Source organism: Bombus flavifrons, chromosome 3, assembly GCF_040668555.2.
Source record: "Bombus flavifrons isolate JBK064 chromosome 3, iyBomFlav1_principal, whole genome shotgun sequence".
Taxonomy (NCBI): domain Eukaryota; kingdom Metazoa; phylum Arthropoda; class Insecta; order Hymenoptera; family Apidae; genus Bombus; species Bombus flavifrons.
Window position 1 is genome coordinate 7036798 of NC_138444.1, and position 24508 is coordinate 7061305.

Below are 24508 nucleotides of genomic sequence, written 5' to 3' on the forward strand. Positions count from 1 at the left end.
GGATGCTTCGAATGAATCCACAGAAAACGAGAAAGTAGAAATTAGAATACAAAACCAGAAACTCTCCGAAAGGAACAGGGAATGGGTAGCGTTCGAAACGAAGATGCGGCGAGGAACAGGATAAAAAGGTTAGCGGAAAAAACCAAGAAAATGCAAACAAACCTCTCGAAGCCCGGTTGATGTATGTTAGAAAAGAAGAGGACCGGGCATTGAAGAAAGAAGCAGAGGATTCAAGAAAAGGTTACGGGAGGGGCGCGCGTTCGAAAACACGGACACCTATCCCGATCAAGAAAGAAGCATCGAGAAAGCGAGAGGGATGCAACGGCTAGTAAAACAGAGATAGAAACTGCGTCTAGGGAGGAAGGAGGATAGCGGAAGAGGGGTGAGGGTGAGGAGCGCGTGTCAGGGGTGGCGGAGATCCGAAAAGAGAGAGCGGAGGGTGGCGGAGAGGTGTGTGCAACAGAAGAGAGGTAGACGCGTAGGGGGCGGCTAGAGAGAGAAATTGAACTTGGAAGAGGGAGAAGGAGAGGCAAAGAGAGAGAGAGAGAGAGAGAGAGGTAGAGGCGGGGAACGAGAGTCGAGGAAAGAGAGAGAGAGAGAGTTAGTCGAGCAACGAGAGGGGAGGGAGTAGCAGGAGAGCGAGGCTGCGGCGTAGCCTCAGTGCCGGCGCAGTGGCCGGGCCATCGTGTCCTGTGCCTAGTTTTCTGTGCTCTCTTTTCTCTGATCCTGTTCGACAGCCGACCACGATTCCCTAGAGAGATCGTCCTTTTTACCAACCCTGGACCTGGTGTGTGTCACGCTCCCTGTCTTCACAGTAGCCAACGTCATCTCGATCAACGACTTTTTTTTCTTTCTCGCTCGTCGGATGATCCTTCGGCTCTGTTGCGTTTCTCGCCTCCTCTCTTATCGACGCGTATCGTACCAGTCCAAGTGTGACGCGTACACCGAGAAGACGTAACCGGAATGAGAATCGTGTCGTCGTCGTTGTCGTGACGCGTATTCTTGACACTCTCGAGTTCTAAGGTCCTGCCGTTGAAGGATCTTTGTTCTACTACGGTGTATACGGAAGCATACTTTGATATTTTCTTGTGTTCGACGTATTTCGACTTCCACTCTGTGCGAACAACGTCCGCGGTTGCCAAACGAATCAGCACAAACAGAGGAAGAAGGACACCCTGCCGGGCAGCAGTCGGGAGGATCACAGGGCGAAGAGGTGGGAGCCATGCCGCCCGGGCGAGCTTCCCTCGAGGTAGCCAGGATCGTCCGGCATCCCTGTCCTTCCACAGTACTGCGTTCTGATCGCCTCTTTTGAGGTAAGGGATCCTTTTCATTGCTCGCGTTCCGCCGATGGATTTTTGGGTCTCTCGCAATGGTGTTACGCGACGCGCGGCTTGACGCAGGGTCGTTCGCTTCTGAAGATGCTGAACGATGCATGGGATTAGATACCTGAGAGTCTTCGTGTATGACTAGGATCCTAGGTAGAACACCTTTCTGTGTTTCGTGATGAAGTGTGCAAAATTTTGGGACTCCATAAGTGTATATTTGAGATTTAGTTCTTTATCTTCGATCGAGGATAAACATAGAAATGTTTGTCTCAAAAATGCAAAACATCTTCTTTTGTACGAAGATGTTTTCAGCTTTGTTTATCACAATACTAAATGTTTACGAGAATCTGTTAAAACCATCTCTTGCTCTACGACTATGTTAAACTTCAATAATGTCACATATCAACATTCGTTGGAAAAGCGATAGAAATCGAAGAACCGTTTTCAATTGAACGTACGTTATGTCGTGAGATCGTCATCCATTCCGCGAGAGTGGTCAAAGCTTGCGCCACTGTTGACATTCGCGACGCGCGATGAGGCTTCCGGCGAACGTTGGCCAGCCTGGTCGATTCACAATAGCGAACGGCAGGGCACATGTTCCAGCAAGGAGAAAGAAACGAACGGCGAGCTTCAATGAAGTCGCGCTGAATGCGTCACACGAACAAACATCGTCTGTCTCTGTGTTGCGTTTCTGTCGTTACATTTCGAATCTGCTCACCCATAAAAAGTCCCCTTAGAGTGCTGTCCCCTTAGAAAACTTTTTAGATAAAGGTCCGTAAAAAGAGGGGAAATCAATATTGATATTTATAGTATTGATTGTCAAATAGCAAAATTGGTAGAAAGTTCGTTATATATATAACCTGAAAGGTGATTCGAAGTTTTTCATCGATAATATAGGTATATACCTACATATAAAAAGTACTTCTAGTGTCAAATTCAAAATTCGTAAAATTTTTAAAGTTAACACCAAACCCAAGTATAAACGTAAAATGTTATTTTCAAAACTCGTACCTATAAAACTCGATACAAGACGAATGTATGAAACTGTGAAGTTTTCATCCAGAATTTTATCGATCTTGTCATATTAATTTCCCTGGAAGTAGCGCGTCGAACTCGTAATATCGTTCCTGACGGTTCAGCCAGCCGTGGGTCATTTAAAATTCATCTTTTCGCGCCAGAAAGAATTCTCACGTGTCAACGAATCCACGATCGAAATCGCACGGTTCTCTGAAATTTTACGGTTGCCTCGGTCGTTATCTTGCGATGGAAGCGCAAGATGAATCCGCACGTTGCATTTACGAGCACTCGAGGTTGCCAAAATTTGCGTATACCAGGGTGGAACGATGGTCTACTACAAGATGCAAGAGTAGCACAGCATCGCTATTGGAAATTCAAGCGTGACTTATTGTCGTACGCGTTCGCAGACTCGCTCGCCAAGAATGTCGAGCATCCCTATACGACGACATCCGCGGAAGAATTCTGCTGGCTTGCGGTTCTCTACGTCGAACAGGCTTTCGGCATGTTTCAGAATTTATTAGACCGTAGCTTTTTAATGTATCCGATGAAATTTTGGGTCAACTGTTCTTATTCTTGTCTTTATCGTATTTCTCAGAAATTGTTTTCTTCGATAGATCTTCTTCGCTCCTTCGTAGAGTTTCGCTGAGACTTTGGTATTTAAAACATTCTACAAAGATGCAATTTCAAGGAGAAGGAAAGAGAAGGAAGCATGGTGTCTTTTATCCAGGAGTTAGGTCTTCCTATGCAATTTAACCCTTTCACTACTCAGACCGTAATGATACGATCTGTACGACATACGTGTTCACCATTCTGAACCTGTAAAATCCAGCAGTGAACGAGTTAAGTAATATTATTCGGGGAATGTTATAAGTAACTGTTGCAATGAAGAATAAATTCAAAATTCTCTTGTATAAAAGCAGAAAGATTGGTAACAAAATGAATGATTTTCTAGAGATAAATGTTGTAGATCGCAGTATAATTATTCTCACAAAATTGTAAAATTTAAAAATGAGGTTTATGATATATAGCTTGTGACTTGTCAGTATAGACAGATTTCACTTTTATAATTTCACAGTTTTTTTTACCACGTAAGACAATCGGATGATTTGTGATTTATAAAAATTGCTCGCGGTCAATTTCATTTATTTTATTGCGAAATTTATTCCAATTGTCGATATTGACAATTAGTAAAATTTCGTTAGTAATTGAATTAGTATTCAATCGTGCAAGAAGGCTCAGAGAGACCAATTATCTGGTACTGTTACTATTTGAATTATCAATAATAAACAATACAGAACATAATATTTTACGACGAGCTCTATAAATCTTTCTCATAATTGTAGAAATCTGCGGTTTGATACTTTACGATATCAATAAAGTTATCGACCGCGAATCTGCTAATATTGTCCATACAGGTCCACATGATCTATAATCTCCTATTTCGAATTCTAAACGGATAGCTTGAAACGCTAGACTGCATCATGAAAATCAGATCGTCGATGGTGTAAATATAAAATAAATTCATAAATGTCATCGACGTCCCACATTTTATCTCCAGCGTGACCACGAATCCATCGCACTTTAAACACGCGAAACCAGCTACTTCCGGGTCTTCGACATTTTATTCTTCAACTATGGTCGTTACAGAGCGGAACCTTTTCCTTTCGACTCGACAAAGCAACAGATTTCAGCCAGGTTCCGCGACGCTGAATCGTGGCCCAAAGAGACGCGATGACGCTGCTTCCGGTTTCGCTTTTGTCAGCGCAAAAACGCATTTAAAGGGAACCCAGTGCCGCAGATAACGTTGCCATTCCGACGAAGAAACGACGTCCCTCGGGACAACGTTGCAACTTGCATTCGCTTAACAACAGTACAGTGCGAACGCAAAAACGAATAAAAACGGCTCACTTTATACACGCTGCGTTCTGTGTGTTCTCCATTTTTTCGAAACAGAAAAGTTGCGGCGTTTCCGTTCCGCTACAGAGAAGGTCCAACCTTCCCTCCTCTTTCTGTTTCGATTGTGAGTTCCAAGCTTTCAGATTATACAGTTCGCGGCCATTTACCTGGCGACGATCGATCCAAGGGAAAAGTTGATGTTCCGGAAAGTCGAGCAGGTTTTGGCGTCGCAATTGTTCTGAGATCGATTTATCCGCCATTGACACAGAATTGTGGTTTGGGTTAAAAAATTGTTCGGAGGCGATTTGTACGTGCGCATCGCTCGAGTTTTGCTGCTGCAATATTGAAACGCAATGAGATAATTTCGAGTGGAAAATGAGTTGAGTGGAAAAATGGTATAAATGGATTCTTCGCTACAAAAAATATAGAAAATTTGTATTTATCTAGAGGACTTTTTAAATGGATTTCCAAGCCTTTATGGCTATGTATAATATTATATTTTAATATCTGGAAGCGAGAAATAGAGTTTAACTTTACCCACAATTTTCTTCAATTAAGGACCTTATCGGTTTTTCCTTGCACTTCTGCTCCATATTTGAAGATGATCTTCTTAGATTAATTTTAAGAATTTTGGTGATGATAATGTTCCATACTAAATTGATAGAGAGTTTGATTTTAATTATATTTGATATTTATACAATATTAAATATTCTTGAGACGGAGGACTTGTTTAATTGACTTTAATTAGGCACAGTCGAAAGAAAAAGAGCTCCTGAAACGAAACATTCATAATAAAAATGATCCCACTTTTCACTTGCAGAATGTATCGCTCTTTAACAAGTTGAAAAAGTTCCCAGGTCTTCAAAAATTGATTCAAAGGATTTCTATAAAAACAGTCAATGAAAACAAAGTGAAGCTACCATTAGTCTCCAAACATAATACACTGCAATTTTGTTCTTGATCAGCGTAAATCATTTCAATTCATTGGCCAACGCAAAATTAATCCCCAACCGATCTGCAAACATTTCGAAAGTGTGCTTCGAGCTTTGCCCAACTCGATTCGAGAGAATCCAGCGTCAAAACGGCTAGTAACGCGGTTAATATCGTTGCAACGTCTCAATTTGCGTTGCTCGAAGCTTCGTGACTGACTGGAAATTTCAGTATCCGCATTATTCGATCGTTATTAGCTGCGTTATCAGTCATTTACACCGGTCGTAACACGTAGTTTGCCAGTTTGCACGCTCGTTCATGCAACGTTCGTACAAATTTCAAATTAACGTACAACTTTAAAGCACAAAAGAAGATGAAGCCACTATACATCTTTGATCGAACGACGAAGAGGGTGCTGATAGTTGTTCACTTGTTTTTGTTTCGATAAATAGCAATTGAAAAACTTCATAGTATGTTCGGCTTGCTAGATTATATTCATCTAAAAACTAACACTTTAACGTATCTTCTATCTTGAGTTTTGGAAACAATAAATTCTGGCTTTCCGTAGTATCTTTCCAAAAATCCATTAAAGTTAAGAAAATTCTTAAGACTTTGAACTACAATGTTCCAAAGTCGTCGGTAAATGCCGAGATAATCACATTAACTTTTTTTGCTCTACAAGCACCAAATTGTCCTCTATCGACTGGAAGACAGATCAGTTCCGTTGGAGAATCCTGCCGTATCCTTCACAAGAGGCTAATCAAATTAGTCTCGAGCCTGCAGCGATAACGCGATTATCGGACGTCTTCACGTTGGTTCAATCTGACGTACGATCATTTTACGATCCTGTCCTCTTCTGTCGTAAAATTTAGAGCAGGTGTGAATTATCAAAAAATCGTCAACAGAGAATTTCGCCGTTTTAAAGTTTCCTCTTAGAAATACTGTTTCTTATAAATTTACTTTGGTAAAATATTCTGGAGCAACTATTTTCAAATGGTTTTATATCTTCGAGTCTTTCAGGTTATTTCCTTTTTCAGCAATTTTTTCTTAAGATATTTTTTTTAGCCACTAAGTGATAAAGTAGCTAGGAAATGAACAAAAGAGAAATTCTGATATTTTTTTTACGTGGTCCTTAATTACAGCATTTACCATGTTCTTCTAATAAAATATAATTAACCGTTTAGCTCGTTTCATCGTTGCTAAAGAAAGTAATTGAAACTGAATCTCGAGCGATCACGAGAACGTGATTAACACGATTAACGCTATAGAGTAGTTTATCGGCACGGGGCGATAGCGTGTCCAGTTGTTTTCAGGTCTTTAATGGAATTCGAATGGAATTTAAAGACAGTGGAACGAAGTGGAAGTCTAATTAAATTTTCGTCCTAGGAATCATTGGAAAATTTTTGAAATCAACTCTGCTTGTATCGCGAGACGAAGTCAAAAGACGCGACGAAACATCGAATTTGATGGGACGCAAATTTCACATGTGTCTCACGGGATCGCGCGATTATCGTTTCGCAAGGAATAACGTTTGTCACACGTTGTCGAAAACGATGCGTCACCTAGAATTATCGATGTGTATAACTTCGTTCACCAAGCTGAGCGAACTCTCGCGAATTAGGACACGGGGATCAACCAACGATAAATCGAGCCATGGATTATTTCAACTTAACTTTCCGCTGCACTGTTATATTAACGAAAGGATTTATGTTCCCTTTGACTCGATGATAATTCTGGGGTATAAATCTGTAAATGAAATGAATTATAAGTAAATTCTGCCCAAATTTTCGATCTCGTTGGATGACAATTTTATCGTACTTTTTTAAGATAAATAAATATGAAATGTCATAAGGTACCTGGGACTTTCTGAAAGTGAGGTGAATGGATAAAATGAAATGGCGAAAAAATTCCTGTTTCAGTACAATCACGCTTTTTATTTGAAATTTCAATTATCGGCGGACCGTTCCTTTTGAAGCGTTTCTACAGAATCTCTCAAACATCTTATCACTTATTCATCCTAATTCTAACGTAATTCTAATTGTGACGCACATAGGCGGATGGAAAATCGTTACAGCGTACACGTAATCAATATACCTGCACGGTTAATCGAATCAACAGCTCGTTTAGTTTAAAGAGGCGATTAGTGGAATTAGAAGACAACTTTGTTATCCGGTAGCTTCGATGATTTTTAGCGCGTCATAACGGAACTGCAACCTCATAATCCTACGATTATGAGATCTTCTGTAAACGAGTTATATGTAACGCCCTAAAAGTGTCGTAAGATAATGCTCTTCGAAGTAATACGGAAGAGGATCAAACGGCTCACGAGGGAAAATTCTGTAAAAAGTTTCATAGGTGAAGTTTCGTGAAGAAATATTAAAAAATGAGGAAGTAGCGAAAAATCATTTAGCGGCGTAGCAACTTCACTCACACAATTTCGTACTTTGCATAAGATATTATGTTTAAAGAATCGTTATTCTTGTTTCCCATCGTTCTCTTCACGAAAAATTCGCCTATCACGTACAACATTCCGTATTCCTCATAAGAGTGGGACTCTCGTTATACGAAACTGAACGAATATGGAAAATTTATGAATAATTGTACCGATGATAGAGAAATTAAAAATTTTCATAGCAGAATAAAGTCTTAACACGTCGAATTTTTAATCATCATCCAACGCAATAATTTCTCGAAAAAGCATCTTCTCATCGAAATTCGTACATGGACCTCTGAAAAATATCAAGAGCTTTGGCCGATTAACAAAAGTGCCCCGCAATTAAGCTACGTATAGTGCGGATGTTCGTTGGGAAAAAAATTTTTTTTACCTCTCTGTTCCCCCGTTTATTCCCTTCTTTCTTTTTCGTTTCTCTGTTACGAGAAAAAAATTCCAACGAAATCACAGAACAAAAATTTCATTAACAGCACGAGGTGCTTACCCAACTAGCTCTCGAACGATTCGCGCACTCGCGAGTAATTTCGTTTCAATTCGACACGCCTCTCTCCCCCTTCTGGTCGCCCCGAGGAGGCAGAAATGGGAGAACTTCGTTCCGGCCGGTGAATTAAGAGATCAACGAGAAGCCGGAAATGTCCGTGAATCACGCGACGAACGCACGGGCCCGTCGTTAATCGTCCAGGCACGAATTTTCGATTTTGCATTTTCACTGTCGCAAATGGTTAATGCCAGTCGAATAATAGAGGCCAGAGACCGGGACGGACGCTTTTGCAGCCGTTATATGGCTAAACAGCCCACGTTATGGCGGAAAATTGCCGATGTTCATTGAAATAGCTTTTGTATCAACGTGAAAACGAACTTGATGTTCCACGATTCTCAGCGATTTTTTCCCCTGTACTCATCGTTGTTGTTTTATGCGAAGCACAGCGTTACCAGATTTCTGGATACGTCAAATTTATATTTTATTTGTGATCGATAGACTGCGGATTTTTACGTAATTCCATATTTTTTTTAAAGAGACTTAAAAGAATGGGACCTACATAGTAATTTATTTCGTCTACTAAGAATTATGACGAATACTCAAGTTTGGATATTTTATGTATTCTTATATGTTATATGCATTTTTTGCATGTCTGCTACTTTAAATTTGTCATAATTGCATAAAGAGACGCACTTCAACGATCAATGATTAGTTGCTTTTGAAGCGTTGCGAAGGGAAAGTCTGGTTGTAAATTATATTAATGGAATTTTCAAATTTCATATTTTTGAATAATAATGGAATATTACATACACGATTAGTAGCGTAATACTTTTTAATAAGTAATACGTAATACGCCATTTAATTAATAATCGATAATCAAACATATCATTCGCGTCAAATACAAACTTTAAACTTCAATCGTTAAAAATTGCGTACGCCTATGTCCTAGAATTAACTTGTTAATCAGAGCCAAACGAAAAGAATTCCCACGAGATGCGTCTAGTCCGAACTCATCACCGTATTCACCGATTAATTTAGCAAATCCTGACACCCCAATGACGTCGTTTGAAAAGCCAAACCGCGTAACGCGTCCGACCAACGACACGCGCAAAACCGCGTATCGCATGGCTAATTATTTGAGCCTCGTCCGATGTACGTCGTGCATGTGCTACGTGTTGGAAGTTGACCGCCGCGGTTTGAAATAATGAGATTCAGCGGGGGTGAGACGAGCCAGTTACAATGGCACCGGTAAGATCTCATCGCAGGGAGAAAAGCAAGTGGACGAAGTTTGTTATCGCGACGGGACAGGAATTTCACGAAGGGGGTGGGGTTGAAAGGGAGCGAAATGGTGCGAGGACAGGAGGCCCTTTGCTCGTTCCCCGGTAACCTTCTTTCGTTTGCAGAACCTCGTCGACGAATCTTGCCAGCACGACTGTTATCTTATTATCAGCGGCATTGTTCCAGAAGTTGAACGGAAACGCGTCGTTCCGCCGCTGGAATCGACGTGGTCCCTTTGTCACAATTTGAACACATTTTGAACGCGATGTATCAACGGAAAAACATAAAATAAAGAGCGAAAAAACGAGGGACCGTTTTGATAAACGAGGAAGACAGGTGTTACCGGTTGTTTTGCAAATTTTTTGCATATGATTCTTCCAGTCACGTGACTTTGTTAACTGCGTCGCTTTAAGCTTGAAAGTGTTTCAACGCTTCCTTGCATTCGCTCAGTAAACGAAAAAATTATGGTTATTGGTTTTATTTTTATTATATATACATGTATTTATTTAACAAATATTTATATTTTATAATTTCGTAACGTTTTTACGCGAGATAGTTTTTCAAACAACTATCTGGATAAATATTTGGAAGAGTCGTTATAGACAAAAAATCAACCCAGATTTCTTCGAATCCAATTGTAGACTCATTAAAATTAATACATTTTTTCCTAAAATGAAATGAATTTCTTAGGTAAATCGAGAAAGCTGCAAGTTTGTCTGAGGTCTTGACCTGATCTTCATATTTGATGTTTGATTTCTTCCAAAATGTTATCTCCAAAAAATTAGATTCAATTTCTCTGGTTATATCTATAAAATAGAAAGAGACAGAGTGAGAGAGACAGAGAAAAAAATAGATAGATAGATAGATAGATAGATAGAGAGAGAGAGAGAGGGAGAGAGAGAGAGAGAGAGAAATCTAGTGCAGAGACAATGTTAATGATCAGACTACGAATGTCTATGTAAATTCACTCTTTTCTCTTATTTTCATGCTATTTTCTGTGGATCGTCATTTCCTTGATAAGCGTATAACTGAAAGCAGGGAGCAGAAATACCAGATAGAGAAACATGGAGTGGTATTCTTCTCCTTTTCAATTTGTCGGTTTTGGGATTACAGCGAATTGGATGTCGATAATACGGCATTACCGAACGCGAGCGCGTGTGTTGATTTCGTTAATTTCACGGACAGCAAGGCGACTGGACGTTTTATCGTTTGGAGAGTGATTATAGAAAGTGGAGCAGACTGCACTTTGTTACTTTGGAGAGAATGAATATAATCGTTAGAAAAATTCTTCGTTTCTTTTTAAATAATATCTTTCTGTATAATTCTTTCGAAGAGGTTGTATGCTGTTTGTATAAAGACGAGAATAAAACGAATTGGTATATTGTGTATTTCTATACGGGTTTTGTGTCAGTAGAAGATGGGGTGCTCTGTTTCTCTTTTTCAACTTTGAATTTTTAAAAATTTTAGATAATTTTAAATTCATATGTTTTTTAAAATTGTCAGATCTTCGATGGAACATGTAGTGATTCTAAACTTTAGGTTAATAATTTTATACAATATTGTTGAAATCCGAGACTTGACGGATCTCTTTTTCCAATTTTTTATGAATGAAATATTTAGAACTTTGAACTTTCATAGCTTCTGGTTTGTTTTTATTATATGATAGGTCATCCTGAAAGTTTTCAGGATTTTTCCTGCATCTAGCTTTAACGCTACGAACTAACATTTGGATTGTGTTGATTTTTAATATGATTATACGGATATGTTTATGCGTTATATTTTTGTTTAATAATTCATGAGAGGAGTTGACAAATATCAAATTATCAAGGAAACATGGAACAGTCCGATCTAATTTTATAATTTATAGTGAAAACACCTGATCGATTTACATTTTATCGAACGCACTATTTGTTATTGCCGCCGTTAATGTCAATATTAGTCACGTGGAATTTTCATCAGTGAAATTGACGTGACGATATATGCATCTCGATAATTTATTCCGCGTAGATTTCGGACATGATAATCATTAATACGAGGAATTAAAATTAAGCCTGTAGTATCGTATTACGATTATATTGTTTTATTTTAAACGTATTTCTAATAAAAGGAGAAGATGGCTTATGTATCTCACGTCCGCTCTTCAAATATATCTTGTAGAGCAATACGTCTAAGAAATGATAACCGGAGACCAATTTTCTTTACGTCCGCTCCTGTTTCGTGCTCGGTTAAACGTGGTCTCTATTGTAACTAGATCATGGATTTATAGAGAATTGAAATGTGCAAAACGAATAGAATGCGTATAATACGAAAAAATATAAAATATTCAAAATATGGCATTTCATATAATACTTTTGTTACATCTTTATTATATTAATATTATATTACGTTAACACTAGAACTACCGATAGTTAACACGAAGCTATTTCTACCAAAACCAGTCAAAATGATTGGTCTTTAAAAAATACGTAATAATATTATTCCATGTTATTGAATGAGTTCCATGTTATGCAGTACATTTTTGGTATTATTAATCCATCTGGGACCATGATCCCTAAACGAGGGTCGACAAATTTATAAAATTGTAGCATCAGTCGTTTTGACTGGTGTGGTATTTCTAGTGTTAGTATCTAGCGATCTAGCGATCGATCCGGAATTTTCCTGATAATTGATATTATAATATCGAATGATACGCAGCAAAAATTTTAAGAACGTGTGCGAAGTTGTACAAAACGAGGAAACTGGTTAATTGGGGTTCGATAAACAGATTGCAGGGCCCTTTTACATTGACAAGTACCAGTCATTTTGACTGGTATTGGTATAAGTAGCCTTGATACAAAATTATTTTGAGTTTGAATACATGAAAAACAAAATAAAATTCATTATATTATTCTTTTAGTTATCGTTGCGAAACTTGTTACATCATTGCGGAAAAAAATATAACACGAAGTAGGAATTTGAAAATAAATTTGTAAAATCAGTCAATTCGTCTGATGTGGTAGTTCTAGTGTTAATAATATATAAAATACAAAGAGAGTGGTTTAATTTGTTCGAAACCTTGCTTGGAATTCGAAAATTTCCAATTCGTCTTATCTGTATTTTGCATCATAGCACTGATTCCATCACAATTACTTTAAACATCACAACCACGAATACAAATTTGTCTCACCATTAACACCTAATAAAATCAAATCAGAATTAATTAAATTCGCAATACCACTCATGTGTCAATTAATTTGAAGTATGTAGAAATTTTGATCAAAGTTGAGAGTAATGGCCAATGGTGGGTAGAAGAGGATCGATTGCCGAACTAACACAATACAGCAGGCACGTAAAGCACTCGCGTAACATAACCGCTTTCCATGCTCTTAGGATGTATTTCACGCACGGGATCAGGCCGAAACAAGGGAAAGAGCATTGGAATTTCGGATGGACGAGAGAGGCTACGAACAGAGTGGGGAAGCGGAGGAAAAGTTCGAGTTGGACCAGTAGTAGGATCGATAGTTCTGTCATAAGCCGGCACGAGCAACAAAACCGCACGCGTCAGCCTTAGCCGGTTGCGGTTCATGATAACGATTCAATTTTTCCTAGACAGGGAAATCTTATCCGTCCTATTATTCGCGGGATCTCTTCCACATCTACCTTCCATCCGGCTACTTTCACGACTGCTTCAGGATCGTTCCGAAAAATTTGATAACTTCTGACGATCCAATTTCACTGGGTGTGGCCCGGACCACGCGACAATCGCGCGAACTATATTTGAGATTTCACTTATTATTTTCTCGAATGATCCAGTTTCATTTGTTACTTAACACTATGATAACCGATTAGCTTCGAGCATAGTAGCTTTCACGATGCGAATTAACAATCGCTACATTCGTAGCGAGCGTCTGTAAAATAACACAGGAAATAGTGATATTCTTATCCATATCATAATCTTTAAAAATTGGGTCATTTGAATATAAAGAGAAAAGCAAAGTTTCGTTCATATATTTTACAAAAAATCATTAAATTTCTCAAAATAAAATTTCCATAAAAGGTCACAGATTGGTTACTTTGATCACCGTCGTGGTTTCAATATTCTCTCGTATCTTAGAAAAGTCCGAATATACTCGGTGGTTTGTTCGAGTTTCATTCATTTATCGCGAAGGAACTAAAGAGAATTCCAAGAAGTAGTACCCACAAAGGCGAGGTAGACGAGAAATATTCGTGGAAAGAGGAACGCGAGATACTTCAACTCCGGGGAAAATTAAACAAAGCTCGATCTTAGCTAAAATATATAACACGTCAAGCCTTAGCCCCGTAAGAATATTTCTGCCCTGAAAATGATTGCCGCAGAGGACATTGTCTACTGCTGAAGCTCTATTATACGTGTAACAGGAAAAGGAGGAACGTCGATTATTTGATCTTCCTCCTACTAAATAAGAAACGAAAGGAGCAATGCTCATAATTCGTAATCATCGTAGAAAATATTCCCGGCTTCGCTCCCGCGATTTTATCGACGTTTTCCCCTTTCCAGCTCTGTCATTTCTTCCACTTGGCTTTCTTGCACGTGGATTTTTCTTTTCATCTTTAATAACTTGGACGTTCGCGGAGACTTTTCCATGAAGCAGATTCGACGTTCACAGATATGCAATGGAAAATTGCTCCTGGGTAAGATGAATTAATTAGAACGAATTAATGAGAACGGAATTGAGTTTCTTTGAGAATCGGGTTTCTGTATCTTCTCTCGAGGAACGTATTAGGAATGCTCTCTTGTTTGAATAGTTCTTACCCTGTAACTGTTCTTGATTGGTTAACAAGAGTGAGATTCTTTTTTGTATAGCGTCAAGTATTAGATAAATGAAAAAATAATTTCCGTTTTTGAATGTTCTAAGATAGACTGTTTTAAATGGCTCACACATCGCTGTTTACAATAAAATCATTTTACTAGTGAGATGTTCTGTGTTGATAAGATACATAGCACTCGTTTCGATTGAGAAATCAGTATAAAGATTAAACAGTTTCAATAGTTATACAGGGTGGTTGGTAACTGGTGGTCAAGTGGAAAGGAGGTGATTCTACGCGAAAAAAGAAGTCCAAAATATAGAATAAAAATTTTTCGTTTGAGGCTTTGTTTTCGAGAAAATCGACTTTGAATTTTCGCTCGGTACGCCTGCGGTACGTTATAACGGATCTCACTGTAGATCGTTGTTTCGATGGAAAAATTAAAAAAAAAATAAAAAAAAATTTTTTATTCTATATTTTCGACTTCTTTTTTCGCGTAGAATCACTCCATTTCCGCTTGTACCACCAGTTACCAACCACCCTGTATATGTATATGTATGTATATATATCTAGCATAACAATTAATGTCAAATTGTAACATACGAAATAATACAATTTCATTGTATCTTAATTTTCTAAACGTTGCTGTCCGTAAGGAGAATATTTTTCTCCAAGTTTCTTTCTGCTTATTCATTAATATTCCTAGAGTCCTATAATATTTATAGTCAATTGTTATTCTATTAGTATTGAGAATTGGAAAACAATTCTGGTGAAAATTCTGCCTAGAGTATGCTTCTGTCGTCGAAAAACGTCTCAATGGAATGTTCACGCTTCAGTCATTTCAACGCCGGGAATGCCATTAATTCATTACGCGACGACGCGGTTGAAATGCGGCTGAAAAGGTCCTGACATTAGCAGGACTCGTTTGCCGTTGCCACCGTGTATGATGTGCGAATATTCAACCACAGATAGAATTTTGACGAATCGCGCGACATGTTTACCATACCGATTCTAAATGCCAGTCGTCCATTCGCGTTTGCTATTGTGCCGTGAAAACAAAAATAAAAAAACACTAGAGAAATCTTCTTTCGTGACGAGAGGAGTTAGACGAGAGAATTGCCGTGGGTATTTAAACGGTAGAATTGCAATGGGTATTTAAACGGCAGAAGAGCTTACGTATTGAAAACAAAGCTGTGGTTGGAATAAAATGTTTTAGTGCTTTACAAGTTGATTGCTTCGTTTCAGCTTTCAGCATCCTGTTGACTTTTTAGATAGTTTGTTTGTGTTATTCATTCTACTATTGTGCTCTGTCAATGCTTCTTCTTCTGTTTAATTTTGAAAAGACACGTTATTTTATGAGATTTCCTAGGAAGATTAAAAATAACTCTTTCGCTGATCTCATAATTTGTTTTCTAAGAAAACATTTGTTGAAATATTATCGCTTTCTGCTTTCAAAAATTAACCAGAAAATAAATAAAAATCTTCTTCTACAACAAACAACCACCCCCGTTAATTTTCCGATTAGAAACTGAAGTTACATCGGTACCATCCTTCCTATTTACTTCCTTACCAAATAAATCCAATACGACAAAACTGTCCCAACCATATTTTTCGATGCCCAAACTTGTTCGTTCTCACGGTAAATAAAACTGTTCCGGTGCTCGATAAAGAAGCGAGGTGGTATTAATTCCATGCCGATTAAAAGACACCGAACTGGTTGGAAGAGCAGGACACGCATGACCGACCAATTTTAATAACCAGCGCTTGCCGTTTGAGGTGTTCCATGGAATATATCCTGGGGCACCGATAAAAATCGTCCACAGCGACCAGCTAGCTCGAAAACCAGAGTGTTGGAAAGAGGAATAAGTGGAGAGGGTGAAGGACAGCGAGCGTCGCTCGAGACCGAGTTTATTGGACGACGCGTGGCGACTCGTTCGCCGGTCGAAAGATTAAATTGGAATTCGATTATCAAACTGGCGTCGTTTGGCTTCCGCCTCGATTCAGTTCCGGTCCCCGGTTATCGGTCGTCACTCATCGATTTCATTGCTCGCGATCGGCTGGCGATGCGACGCTTCGCGACGCCAACTTCGGCTTTCAAAGGGACTTTGTCCTTTTTCCCTCTTTTTATTCTGTGTTTGGGTTTGTTTCCCATGTTATATAGGTGTTCGCGAATTAATCGTGAAATGTGTGAAGCAAAATAGTATGAGAGATCGAAGTTGGATGTTGTGAACATCAGGTTTGAAGAGGTGGAGTTCGTGGAATACCTGATTAAGTTAATTGGCTAAGGTCTGTGTCTAATCTCGATCGAGCAATCCAATCAGGTAATTGCTTCTTTCCACAATTTCAAGTCAACTTCAGATTAGAGTTCTAAGCTCCTATAGTCTCTTTATAAAAACTCTAATTCTTCGATCTTTTGTATTTCTTAACTCTGACTTGCCAATTTCAGGGAAACGAATATGAATCTAATAATGTAATAATAGAGATCTTAATACTCGATTTTAATTAGTGATAAAATTAGAAACACCGTATGGAAATTGTCACAAATGGGATTGAATTTGCCCCGTTTCACTCGCAGTCTTTCTGATTCACGTCACCATACGACCTGATACGTGCTTGAAATGGAAAATCAGAAAAATTCGCACGCAAAAGTATTATCTTTTGGTCCAATTTGTAGCTCGTTGTGTCCAGCACAAAGAAATATCGTGATACTTCCACTCGTATCTCAAAGATATACATTACGTTCTAGTTTACAAATGATCACTAGTATTCATGTCCGTTTTTCAATAGAAATTTTAGTTTTATTATATCGCGTATCAGTATAATATATGCTTTTTCTAATTACCTTTGATATATAGTGCTTTGAACTTTCACTGATATATTATTCACAGTTTTTAATGAGATTATTAGTCACTTGATTACTTAATGATGTACGAGTATCAGAGAACTGAATATATTTTAAGGAATAATAATATAGGAAAATAGCTGTTACTATAATTTCTGTTGTGCAGATCTGTGTTAATCGTTTGACAAATTAAATTGTTTCTTTTCGGGTTAACATCTTTGAATCGAGAGTTATCAAGGATTTCTTTAATAACTCTTTTTTTGGTACAAAAATTTAATAGAACCATTTCTTTAATTGCATCATTCGTGCAATATTCTGTTTCCCTCTTTTATTTCTAGTTTTTAACAGTCTGACATGTAATTTTAATTTTCTACTTGTTTCACAACATATTCTCCTTTTAGTTTTTTATTAATTTAAAACTTCTAGTTTCGGTTGTATCAAATTTATTTATATTTCAATTGCATCTAGTTTTAATACCATTTTTCAGACGAGAATTTTTTCTGGAAATTATTTTAAAATACGTAATAAACCTCGACAGATATATAGATTAATTTCTTTCCTTTTTCGTAATGAAAAAACGTTTCCCAAACGTTGGCGAGAAAATACGAATATTTATCTACGTATTTTCACGCAGTCTGTTTCACGCAGAAATGTGTAGAAACGTAATTAAGATGTAATATATTAATTTGATATCGAATTTCACGAACTTCGATTTTTTAATATCGATATTTGCCGTAGATAAATATGTCCAATAAAAAAGTGACGAATTGCGATGCGAAAATACATCGAATGGATGTTTAAATCCATGATTCCCGTTGGGAATATCGCAATTTTTCTCTTACAAACATCGCGTTCGCAGTACGTACAAAGAGGGAGGGAGAAAAACTCACTCGTCATACAGCGTCCAATAATGGACATGTTTTGCCAATTCGAGGTCGATACTGGCGAAACGCTCTTACGCTCGATTACGTCGCCATTACTTTCGCCAAATTCCATGCACAACAGCTCAAAGAATTCCGTGCGTTTATCTCTATCGCCAACGCATTACGTTTTACTTCGCCAGCGATTGTGTTTCACTGTCTCTTTCGCGTAAAATTAGTTTAAACTTTGCAAATTGCTACCCTTTTCCATCGATTCCTTTTTTTATTGTGAATATACATTTTCGTGAAAATTTTAGTGAAAAGCAACAATGGACCCTTTTATCGTTGGATTTTTTTGAATTTTTATGCTTCACTAGTTTCAAACTTTTCAAGAATTTTATTGAGTATTTTCATTCGCCGAATGTAAATTTTGATAAAGAGAGAGAGAGAGAGAGAGAGAAAGAGAAAGATTTTGACGAAAAGATTTCAACAGAAAGTAACGATAAACCTTCTTATTTTCTACTCTTCTCATAAAAGAATTCTTAACGAAGCCGGTTACTTGAAACTAATTTCGATTGTCTAAAAACTCTCTTTCGTACCGATCAATCGAAACACAGATGTCCTATAAGTTTCGAGCGAGAAGTTCAATCGAGTGCTAATATCAAACTGAAATCGAATTCTCGACGCAATCAAGATAATGAGTTCAACTAAAATCTCCTAATTACTTTAGATGTGGAAGAAATTGAAGTGGGAGAAATGATTCTTTGGCCAATTCGTTTTAACTCTATCTAAAATTCATTTTAAATCAACATTCAGTCGATCTGCCACGATAAAAAAGTAAATGGTAGGTATCAATATAAATTGTTCGGAATTTTCCATTTTCCTCTTCTATTTCTCTTCTTTCGATCTTATATAGATACTTCAATAGATATCTTCTTTTTGAGCAAAACACGACTGCATTTGTATTGGTACGTAGTAATGGATGAGAAATTGTTTTTGTTCAAACAGATTTACCATGCAAAATAATGGGTCTGTTGCGTATATGACGATGATGGAACTCGGTTACACATGTTATCTCCATTGAAGGTTCTTTGAGTTATTTTCTATTGAAATCCTCTTTGATGAAACGAGATCACACGGCTAGCATAATGGTGTCAAGCAGCCGTGATAACAAACGAATTCACGGTTCGGCTACAGATTTTAATGGCCCGTTATTAACAACCGAAGTTGTTCCGAAACGTGTGCATGGACAAAGTGAATCGTGGGGATTGAACTGGTAAATCGAGCGATAAAGATCTATGGATTAAATAAATTGCTATCTAAATCTTCGTACTCTAATTATCACACGATGTGTATTAAACGTAGATGTAGGAAACAAAAAAAAAAAAAAAAAAAAAGGGATGGTTTGAAAGGACAAATAAATCGTTGAGGTCCTGGTGATCGATGAAAATCATTTTGCATCGTATTTTCAATGCAACGGGGCGTTGGAAACAATTTCCCCGGAGAAACGCGGGCAATTTGCGAGGCAATCGTCCGGCTATATCGATTCCGAGGTTGATTGTAGAGAAGCGTGGCTCACTTCAGCCGCTGTCAAGATGTTGTTCGAAGCTTAGTCAACAGTCGGCAGGGCGAACCACTTGGCTAGTTTTCCCGAACGTCTCTGAAGTGTTACGAGGTTCACCCTCGAGTGGAATAGGTCGGCGCGCGGTCGGACACTGCTCAACGCCAGCATAAACAGAGCTTGTTAAACCGAAAGTGGCCGCCATCTACGAGAGAGATATTTTTATTCTGCTCTTGTGTTTTCTGGCCTTCCTTTGACACGTACCAATTACATAGAAACTTGGAAAAGATTCTTCTATTTCTGTCAGAAGACGCACGATATGGACAAACATTGTGGTTTGTATTGAAGCGAAAAGATATTTTATTATTTCATTGAATTTTTTCTGATGAAAAACGTGCCATACTACTGTGCAATATCAGCGTTTGATGTGATGATAGAAATTAGACAGTTCTCATCATTTTATTATCAAAGGGACAAGGATAATAATAGCTTAAATAAAAGATCACGTTTGTTGAGAAGATGCATGATAACATTTAAGGAGAGAATTATTATCGGTAAAGTAATTGCATGCATCTATAACTGGCAGATGCGAAGCAACGAACGTTGTTGCGGTTAAGACAGGCTCGACTTCGTCTCTGTGTCGGCTGGTGTGTGGCCACAAGTTGGCCAAGTGAACCACAAATCCCATTACACGTCTATGTTCTCCTTGGCTGGACCGGTATTTTCGTCTTTGTCTCGTTATTTGCGATTCATTTCGACTAACCTCTTCACAGCATCTTCCCGTTACCTCCGTTCTTATCAATTTGCTTATTATTACATCTTTTACTCGTCAAAGACATTATATATTTAATCTATTTCTAATAATCTAGTCGCCCTGTAATTAACGTTTCGTTAACAACATTTGGATCAGGAATCCTATAATTATACTGTATTCTCTCGAAAGACGATCAATCATTTGTAAAAAATCATTAATTCCATCGTCTATATTTATCTAGTAATCTTTTATCCTGAAAAAACGCTTGAAGATAATATAAATACTTAATAATACTAAAATAATATAAAATAAAACAATACTTCCAAATAGACATTCTCCTAACAATTCAGATCTCTCATTTTCTATTATTCAATTTAAGTCGTACGATAAAGTTATAATACAAGCGTTGGTTGAAACATAATAGAGGCGGTAAAAGACTGGTTTCACAGCTCGTTTCTTTTACACAAGGCTACTCAGCCTGCCCATTTTCGTTCCTTAACTTCCGTTTGGCGCCCAGCTAAAGATAAGGCACGTAGTCATTAGTTTCGAGGCAACACGTGCCTCGGGGTGTCGACACATCGGAAAGATGGCCAGCCTTCGTCGTCACCGTACTCCCTACCCTTATACCAACTCGAATTCCACCGAACACTAATTGTAAGCCTGTAATTTACTTACACTCCAGCTAAAGCTTACGTCGTTGCCGTGGTAACGCTCCGAATTCAATGGAGAATTACCGTTTTCCGCCTTCCCGTGTCATCCTTCAGCCACCACTCTATTCATTCTTATTGGCGGCAACGTTTAATCTCATCGTTGGAACCGGTCTAATTTCCTTGATGGCGTTTTGTAGTCGTAACACGTAATGGACCGTGCGGATCCAGAAGTTGGACATTTGTAACCCGAAATGAGAATCGATATTATAATTTTAGAATTCCAAGTATTAGGAATTTGCATTGAGAAGGAGCAAATTTCAATATAGGATTGATAATAACTCGACTGTGGAACTCCGGAATTTCAAAATAGAGATGACTATATAAATCCAAAACTAGAATGTTGTGAATAAGAATTGGCATCCACTAAGCTCAAACGTGAAAATTAACATAACAGTACTTTTTGATATTCTTAGGATTTTAAAGATTTACATCGAGAAAGAAGAAGATTTTATTTATGATTTTGAAAAATCCATGATGATCATAGAAATTCGAATGACGGAGTAGACAACAATTAGATTTTTGAATTCCAGAATGGTTGTATGCATCTAAAACATAGGGTGTTTGGAACTCTTTAATAAAACCTTCGATTAATTATGTATTATATGTGGCTTTCATTTTCACCAGAGTAATGCTACTAGACTCATCGCTTTACATTCTCATACTCGTATCCGTTTGAGAAGCTGCAGCACACCTGAACGGATTCACAGGTCGCGATTGCTGTTTGAATTTCCCTCGGAAATAAATGACCTACTCTATCTATTATGTTCCACGTTATTCGATCCTATTTCCGTCACTTAGATGGCCCCCTATCATCAAACAAACGAGCGTTCGAAAGCTCTACTCGTATATACTGTAGCTACACGCGAGTAGTCAATTAGCGATGGCAAATATACACGGCTCGGTCAAGGAACACGAATGCACAGCGATTCTTAGTCGTGAACGTCTATCGTATGCCTCGATATAATTGAGTTTGCACCGATTAGATAACACTGGGTTGAAGGAAGACAGCCGACGAAGACGGTCTGATATTCCATTCGATTGATTCCTCCGATCAATCATCGTTTCGTCCACGACTTATCTTCTTCTTCCACTGTCTAACTCGTCGAATTACACCCCCGCTTGTGATTTATCGTTCTCGTCGATCCCGCTTTGCTTCATCTATTCTCTAACTTTAACCCATTTCCATCGTCCGACTTTCATGGAATTACTTCCTATCCTGTTCGCTTATTTCTTTTGAATTTGTCGAGAAAAAGATGCAAAGATTCTGATCGTTCGCTAACGACGTGTCAAGTAGTAGGTTTAGAGTTATGACTTGTATATAGGTCAGTGTAGTTCCAACTCATTGTTAAATGTTCGCTGGTTTATCTTTGGATCAGACAAACTCACAGTCGGAGGTCACATATTTTTTTTTTATTTAAAAGGTAGTTTATGTTTAAATTTGTAAATGTAATAATTCAACGTTATTTTTATCCTTACCTTGTCCTTATTAGATGATACTTGTTAAATGAAATTAAATGATAGTTTTGTTGGGATACGATATTTCTGTAATATCAAATAGAGCTCATAGTCAGATTTAGAGTTGAGTTTTACAGAAACTTCGATTACGAAGTTTCCGCCGTGTTGGCGTTTCGCGTTCAACGCCCTATAAGTGTTCTGTCGTTTCGATGGCCTTCCGCAGAAGCGTCACGATCGCTTTCGATAACTTTTCACGTGTCCAATTGATACGTGAGTACCTAGAGAAGCAACGCGATACGGAAACGTACATACGTTCTCGTATTCGACGTTTCTCGCGAAACTTGCAAGCGGTCTTTGTCGTCCAGGAACCACTTTCGCGTGTCGAGTAAGTTGACGTAGACGAAGTAAACAGGAGGAAGAAAGTGATTGCCTGTCCGAATCGATCTTTGCTGGAATAGTCCAGGATACTAGAATAGCAAACTCGAGCACTGGTATAACTCGGGGAAAACGTTTGTTGCGTTTTGTACATATGGTCACGTATTTGATTATTCTATGTTTGGTATCGTGTAGTTGTGAATGATCTGTGTGGACTTGTACTTGGAATCGTGAGAGCGGATTTGTAAATATTGAATGAGAAGAATGAAACTGAGTCGAAAGTTTCCTACGCTTCCTCCGCAGGGCCATGTCTGTTTAACAACAGTCTTATTCTGCTTGCTCGTCCAGGGGCAATTCTAACTTGTACGATTTCTTTCAGAGTATATTGTTTTCCTGTATAGCAATATGCGATCTCGTTCTACTTATCGTTACTTATCGTACTTGTTATACTTACTATGTATCGTGTCCAATCTTTGATCATTTGAATAAACGAAAAATTCTTTTACCATCTGATTATATAGACTCCCGTACTACTGCATTCTATATTTTTAATTTAACTATTTAAATATTGGATGAGAAGAAGAAAATTGTGTCAAAAGTCTCTCAGGAGGTCGTGTCTGTTTAGCTATAGTGTTATTTTACTTGCTCGTTGCGGGGGAATCCCAGTTATACGACTTGTGCTAGCGCACGTTCTTTCCTTGTCTGACCGGATACGATCTTGTTCTACTTATCAGATCGTACTTTTGTCGCTCGAATAACGAAAAATTGTTCCACTGTCTGTTTATATAGACGGTTATACTACATACTTCGTTCTATATCTTTCGTTTAACTTTTCTAAGTGATCCATCGTACTTTCACTATTGGAAACTTTCTACATACATTTTTCAGTTGGAGAATGAAATACAAATATACTACGCAAACATTATCAGTCCGATCTTCTCATAATTTTTCTTTCTCGTATTCGTCTTTCTATTGTACGTCAATTCGTTCATTCGTCAACCTATCACGTTGCGATAACTCTAAGAAATGTTCTGCATCGGTTTATTTTATCGTCAGCATATTTTCCTTTGAATATGGAGAAATTTCTTGTTTGAAATAGAAGGATTTGTAAATTTAACTATTTACTTTATCATTCTACTGATTTTTTTATTGCTATATAAACTTGACGTCAAAGGACAAATTTACCCTTTATCTTTTACACTCGTGACATATACGGGTATTTATCGTTCTTTGAGCGTTTTCCCAATCATTTTACATTGTATGAATCCACGTTACAAAGGAATACATCAAATAGGGGTCCATTGTATCTCAAATAACTTCAATTATCATATAATATTTCATCTTCTGCTTTTCTGTATCTATTTTGATAAAACTATTTCGTGTATTACTAAAAATACAATGTATGAAATAAAAAATTGCGCGTTTTTGAAGAAACTAAAATATCTAAAGAAGAAAATGAAGCATTAAGAAGTTACACTGAGGAAATATAGAACAATCGTGAATAAAGCACACACACGTTCGCTATAATCGAAACTCCAGATCGAACGTACACGAAATTCACAACTTAAAACTCGTCGGTTTTTCGTCGGAAGGGGTTCAATCTAAATATCCAGAATGCAAGTTCCTCGTCAAATTCAATTATTCGCATCGCGTCGATGTATTCTAGCTGTCTGCATGGTGCAATGCAAATACGCGAGTCGGAGGCAGAGCTCGAAGGTAAACCGAATGACGTCTTCGACTTGGATTAGCGCACGTGTGCGCTCTTACGAGATTGCTTTGAGTGTACTCGAAGAACTTCCGCGATTTTT

The 24508-nt window shown here is 37.9% G+C and overlaps 1 protein-coding gene across 2 annotated transcripts in view; it reads left to right on the plus strand.

The window, feature by feature from the left end:
• Positions 1-677: 677 nt before the first annotated feature.
• The window catches only part of LOC138190093 (A-type potassium channel modulatory protein DPP6), a 117365-nt gene continuing 93534 nt past the window's right edge, over positions 678-24508 (plus strand). For both annotated transcript variants that reach the window (XM_069132583.1, XM_069132586.1), the window contains exon 1: positions 678-1313. The gene's annotated coding sequence lies outside the window, so the exon portion shown is untranslated. The remainder of the gene's footprint in view (positions 1314-24508) is intronic.